This window comes from Oreochromis aureus, linkage group 17 (genome assembly GCF_013358895.1).
Source record: "Oreochromis aureus strain Israel breed Guangdong linkage group 17, ZZ_aureus, whole genome shotgun sequence".
NCBI lineage: Eukaryota > Metazoa > Chordata > Actinopteri > Cichliformes > Cichlidae > Oreochromis > Oreochromis aureus.
This window is the reverse complement of record NC_052958.1, coordinates 30,347,712-30,354,991: the sequence shown is the minus strand read 5'-3', so window position 1 is coordinate 30,354,991 and position 7,280 is coordinate 30,347,712.

Here is a 7,280-nt window from a genome sequence, read left to right as displayed (position 1 = left end):
AGAACTTTTGTCATTTTTGAATTTTTAGGAATAGAAAACCATTTCTATTTAAAGTTCATAAAATTGGTAGAAATCTGTTGTCCAACTCCTTTTCTAATAGATTTGCTTCTGGGATTCAGTTTTCCAGATTATTCCTTGGTATCAAATACCAATGTAAGTCAAATATAGTTGTGGAAGATGAATGCAAACTGTTTGCTTATACAATACTATTCTACAAGTTCTTGACCATTTCACAGGACATGTTTATTGAACACAGGACATTGTATATGTTCAGACTTTGCTTGTTGTTTACCTTTACGATATGATTTTCAATGACTCCATGTAATGAATACATGGTTTTTCATTAAACTCCTTCATGTAAAATCTTACACATCATATACTGAGTCATTACATGATGAAATGCAAAAATATAATTTTAGTGTTGTATCATACTGAGGCATTTCATTGATTTGGTCTATTCACCATTATTGCAGGCTTTGAATGGCTCACCTTCCATAGTATAGCAGTAGTTTTGACAGACGCACTCAGCCTTTTCATTATTTCATTATTCATGATTTTCATTATTATCCAGTGCATGGACACTGCTCTTGCTCCTGTGAGGCTACATAGTCAGTGTGTCATGTTTAGACTCTGGGCTTGTGTCTGAATGTCAAAAAGTTCCCAGTTCAAAGCATTTCAGGGTTATCCATTCGTCTCACCCTCTGTTTCCACTCGCTCAGAGCCGTTCATGTAACAGGGCCATTGAACATGGCAGCGGACATCATCTCGAAGGGGATCCAAGGCAAGCGGAGTGGAGACTCCACCTGCAGGTGGTTGACAGGATCTGCTACCACTTCGGGAGGGTGGAAGTTGACCTTGTTGTTTCCAGCGAGTTGACACATTGCCACCTGTTCTTCTTCCTGGAAAACGGCAACCCTCCACTGGTGTTGGTCCACAGGGATTGCTGCAGGTTGCTGCTAGACGGGAATTGGTCTTCCTTTGATCCAACCCTGTTTTCCTTCCGGAGGCTCTGTCGAATGCCACCTATCCCAGCCAGTTGATCTATGGACAGCTCCCACTCAGGGCTGGGACTGGGTGGCAGCTCAGTGCCAGGTGGCCCTGTGCCCTGTTTGTGCCTTGTTGGTGTACGTCAGCAGTGTTGGGAAGGTTACTTTTAAAATGAATTCCACTACTGGTTACAGAATACATGCCTCAAAATGTAGTCTGTAATGTATTCCGTTAAGTTACTAAATGTAAGTATCGTATTCTGAATATTGTGGATTACTTATTATATTGTAATGCTTTTAAAAACTACATGAATGTACTATTGCTGTGTGATTTATTACTGTTATTGAAGGCTACTGCTTTCAGAACTGCACATGATTATTTGCAGCTAGCAGGGTTGTTAATGCTCAACAACTAAAACAAGGTAGTTGCAGCAGGCTAATGTTAGCTTTTATGAAAGAACTTACTTCCTTTAGGTGGGAGGTCTTTGATGCTGAGAGCAGCTTGGTTGCTGGCAAACAGATTTTACATTGCATGGTCAGATTTCGCCCATCCCTTTTCTTCTTTAAGAAGATTATTATCACGACTCTTACATTAGAGCCTCTTATTGTGTGTTTTGTTTTGGTTTCTGGCAATGCGTGGAATTACCATAATTAGAGAGGTGATAGAGAGGCCTAACATATGAAACAGGAAAAGACTGCCGTGCAATGAATTTTTTCAACAAAGTAACTGTATTCTAATTATCACCTTTTAAATGGTAAGTCTAACGGAATTGACACTACATACTGCCCTCTCGCACCTGGAGAAGAGAGACACGTATGTGAGAATGCTGTTTGTAGATTACAGCTCAGCATTCAATACCATCGTTCCCTCAAAGCTGGACAGGAAACTGCAGGAAACTGACACACTGGTGCCAAGAGACGTGGTACCAGTGGTACGGCAACAGCACTGCCTACAACTGCAAAGCTCTCCAGAGAGCGGTGTGGTGTTCCAAAAGGATAATTGGAGGTTACCTTCCCTCCCTCCAGGACATCTACAAGAAACAGTTCCTGAGGAAAGTGGGGAGGATCATCAAAGATTCTAGTCACCCCAGCCATAAACTGTTCAAACTATTTCCGTCAGGCAGAAGGTACTGCAGTATCTGGTCCTGAACCAGCAGACTGGCCACCATCAGGCCACCAGACAGCTAGCCACTGACCACTAACACTTCATAGACACCTCACTCTCACCTACCGGAACCTCAACACTATGCCCTCCATGCACTCCTTTTGCTAAATATTCAAACTGCTGACCTATGCATATTTTACATAATGTATATATATATAGACGCACACACACATACAGATGCATATATGTACAAGAATCTCACTCACATCTGCTTTACCAGTGTACCAGTAATGTGATGTGACTGTCACGGTTCTGGGTCGGTGTGACCCAGTATTTTGAGTTGTGTTTTGGTTTTGTATGATGGATTTTTCCCTGTAATACTGGTGGTGGTGGTGATTATTAGGATGATAGATTATTTTTATTATTATCATTATTATTAGAGTTCCATGTTTCTGTTTGTTCATATTTAAGGATTTGTTCTTCGGTCGTGTCTGCTTAGTATAGGTCTAGTTCCATGCGTCATTTTCTGTCTCTCTCTGTGTCAAGTCAGCGTATTTGTGTGATTTCTTATTTCTGGTTTCTTGTTCCTGTTTTATTGTGAAGGTCTGCGTCTCATGTGAGTGTGTTCAGTTTTACCCCTGTCTCGTCTTGTTGATTATTCCCAGCTGTGTTCCCCACCTGTGTGTAATCTCCCCGTGTTTCTCTGAGGCCGTTTCTCAATATGCGTACTTGTGCGTACTTGCGTTCTCGTGTACTCGTGATACGTCATCAGTCGGAGACCAAGTACTGTTCCAATTCGAAGTACGCATCACGCCGAGAACGCGAAAAAGTCCCAGATGTGTTCTCGATCCGCCCATTTTATCGAGCATGCATCGGTGTAGACTTGGGACAGCTATATATCCCAGAATGCATCGGACTTCTCACTACTCAGGTTAAAGAAACCCCAGCAGCTGTCTATAGTATTGAGTGTCCACTAGAATAGAAATAAAAGCGTTCTAACATCTCACCTGCTTGTTTTTATTAAGGTATGTACACGTATGTACATGTACACTATTTTTATTATTAGAGGTTTCACTACTGAGGTTAAAAATGATATATAAGTCACTTAGATCACTTCTAAATGTTAATGTTTGGTTTATTTCAGTGTTTTATTTGTTCCTGAGTAAACCGGTTTGGCTGTGATTAAAGTTAAGCTTCATAACATGTTACTCACAGTTAAATTAAGAGGGGACGGCAGTAAAAACTGCGGACCTGTGACATCATCACGTACGCTGGTGTTCCGACTGTACAAATCACGAGTCCGTGCTCGCGTACTTGAGAATTGAGAAACGGCCCACGAGTCCGTGCTCGCGTTCTCGGCGGGTACGTACTCCCGTGCGTTCTCGGCGAGTACGTACTCACCGAGCACGCGAGTACGTACTCGCGTACTTGGGCATTGATAAACGGCCTGAGTGTATTTAAGTCGTGTCTTCTGTGTTTGTAGTTGCTGGTCCGTCTGTGAATCTACCCTGCTTCATCTGTGTACCCACCATGCTTCTCCTGTGTGTTCTACCTGCTGTCAACCGTCATTTACCTCCGTCCATCCCCTTTCATGTTCATGCCCTGGTTTGTGTTCAGTAGGTTAGTTGTTCTCAGTTTAGATACTCTCCTGTCCCGTTTGCCGTTTCTCTATTTGCTTTGTATTCAATAAACCACCTTCTCACCTTCACGAGTGCCTGCGACTGGATCCTCCTTTATCATCTCCACACGGCCCATCTCACTCGCCGTGACAGTGACAATAAAAGTGATTTGATTTGGAATACAGTTACAGTTACTCATATTTTGTATTTTAAATACCGTATTTTACTCCCCAACGCTGTACATCAGCCTCCCATACATATTGAATATGTAAGGAAGTGGAGAGAGTCTCTTGGCACAGCATGCATGCAAGATGGAGTTCACTTCAAATGTAATATGCTTCAGATAATGCTTTTTCTCTCCTTCTACATACTCTTCTTCATCATTCTATTACACATTAATCTTTATTTCATCTTTACAAAGGAAAAAATATCTGAACTGTGCTGGCTATTTTAGAGGTTTTGTGGCAAAGTATAGTCTGGCCTTCTTGTTGTTGGTATTTTTGTACTTGAGTGGACCAGCTGTAAACTATCAGTATTTACATTCATGAAGCATCTCCTGATTTTGACAGTGATATGCCTATCTCTTCAATATTCTGGGCTAGATGTTGTGAAGTTGAAAGAATTCTGTGTTTATCCACCCTATTTCTGACCTAGTCAGTATATTTGTTTAACAAAATAAAACAATTTCTCGGATTATCACTTGCATCAACATCTCTTTAGACAACAAATGCAAGTTCAAGATTTAGAATAAACTTCAAATATTTTCTTCTTTATTTAATAAAATAAAAAGGGAACGTATAAAAAGAACTGTAACTTACGGAGGCATCTAATCTCTGCAGTCCATTCACCATCGATACAGGTTTTGAATGGTCCACCGTCCATGAGCAAGAATTCCTGACAGACATATTCAGCCCCTTCATTATGTTGGTACTCTTGTTTAGTAGTTATTTTGGTGTCTCCATTTGAAAGAGGTGGTGGCTTCCCACAACCACAACATTTTATACTACTAGTAATATATTATTGAAAATTGTATTATTAAAATCTGAAATGTTAGTTGAATTTTGTGAAAATAGTTGTTCAGACTTATTACTGTATGAAATGATTGTTTTTGTTAATGAAATGTTTTAAATATTAGTATAAGTATACTGAAATATTGATATAAGTATTAAACAAAGATACTGGCTCACACAGAATGATTCTGCAAGTTTTATGTGATTTGTTTACTGTTTTCTTCTTGTCATTCATTTACATGTTTGTTCAGGCAGCTCCAGTTAAGGAAAAAACTTTATTGGCAAGAGGACAAGGTCATTACATTTTTTATTATAGTTTTATGATATATAATATAAAAAATAAAATAATGTAATTATCCCACAAGAGAAGCAGCAAATAGGAGAGCAGCAGTAGGAGAAAATGGGCTGATGTATTAATATAGTTTTTTAGAAAAGGCAACTGTGGCCAATACAGTGTCCAGACTTAAACCCCATAGAGCTGGTTTGGGATGAACTGGACAGAACAGTGAAAGCAAAGCAGTCTACAAGTGCCGCATGTTAGGTTTATATTGTGGATTGTCATTTATGCTTAGAAATATATAACTATATATTCTTAGAGGTGTATAATCGATGGTGTAGTGATAAGATGTGTGATCCTTAGTAGTCTGCAAAGACTCGGTGTGCATTCCAAAGTGCTCTGGCATATACACACACATCCTAAGGCAGTGGTTCCCAAACTTTTTTTGCCAGGCCCCCCTGTTTTTACAAGAAAAATGTTCCCCCCCCACACACACACACACAAACACATCCTCCAAACACACACACCCATATTTTGCTCCATTGCGCTTTATTTCACACCTCAAACATTTAGTAAATGATTAAGCAAATACAAGTAAACGGCAATAAATCACAGGTAGTAATAAAATATACTACTAACTCTTTTACGCTATGTCCACACCTACACCGGTATTTTTGAAAACGCAGCTGTTTCTATGCGTTTGGTCTTTTCGTCAACACGTAAACGGCGTTGCGATTCACCGAAAACGGAGATTATTTAAAACTCCTTTTTTGCGTTTACGTGTGGACGAGGATTACAGAGTTCGTCACGCAACGTCAAAGGTATGTGCCTCTTTTCACGTCACGCTGTGCGCCACGTTATTGGCCGTTTATCAATGCCCAAGTACGCGAGTACGCACTCGCGTTCTCGGTGAGTACGTACCCGCCGAGAACGCGAGCACGGACTCGTGATATGTACAATTGGAACACCTGCGTACGTGATGATGTCACAGGTCCGGAGTTCTTACTGCCGTCCCCTCCTAATTTAACTGTGAGTAACATGTTATGCCAAACCGGTTTACTCAGGAACAAATAAAACACTGAAATAAACCAAACATTAACATTTAGAAGTGATCTAAGTGACTTATATATCATTTTTAACCTCAGTAGTGAAACCTCTATTAATAAAAATAGTGTACATGTACATACGTGTACATACCTTAATAAAAACAAGCAGGTGAGATGTTAGAACGCTTTTATTTCTATTCTAGTGGACACTCAATACTATAGACAGCTGCTGGGGTTTCTTTAACCTGAGTAGTGAGAAGTCCGTGGCCGGGGGGCGGGGGGTTGAAAACGATGTGCCGGGAGTCCGCTGTTGAGTTTTGGACGAAATGCATTCTGGGATATATAGCTGTCCCAAGTCCACACCGATGCATGCTCGATAAAACGGGCGGATCGAAAACACATCCGGGACTTTTTCGCGTTCTCGGCTTGATGCGTACTTCGAATTGGAACAGTACTTGGTCTCCGACTGATGACGTATCACGAGTACACAAGAACGCAAGTACGCACAAGTACGCATATTGATAAACGCCCATTGTTTACATGAGATGAATTGCAGAATGGCAGATAGAGACAAAATACTGTTACTGTTAATCTGACTATCTTCAGGTTTTACACGCTTACATACACACACGCAGTTACTGTCCCTCCATTTAGAAAGGCAGAGCCGTCACGGTGTAATTATTTTACGTGTAGTTGTTTTTTTCCTGTGTAATAATATTCAACATTGCTGTCAATACAAAAAATGCCTCTCTGTGCAAAATGGGTTTAAACACATAAACAGCTGTGGGATACTGTTTGTCCGTGATTTGAACCGGGGGAACAAATTACGGCAGGATCAGCCTGAACTAAAAATCAAGAATGTGGGATCCTGTTTGTCCGTGATTTGGAGAGCCCAGCGCTGCTCCCGACGCAGGGAAACTGATTTTGCAGGGGAGACCTACCTTGGCACCTGTGCAGGTGAAGCCAAAGGTATGCTTCACCATATTTTCCTGTCTTTGGCTTGGAATGAAGTTGGTTTGGAAACATATTTGGCGATGCTTCTAGGGGGCGGGCCCCACACTTTGGGAACCTCTGTCCTAAGGTCATGAGAGAGGTCGTACCTTCTCTTACTCTTTTATGTTATGGTAAACACATCTATGTCCGTTTAGGTATAAGTACCTTTTGTTTAGACGAACTGCTGGACTTCCAGGCCCAGCAGATTTAGGGGAGTCATTCATGGGGTCACATCTTGACCCCC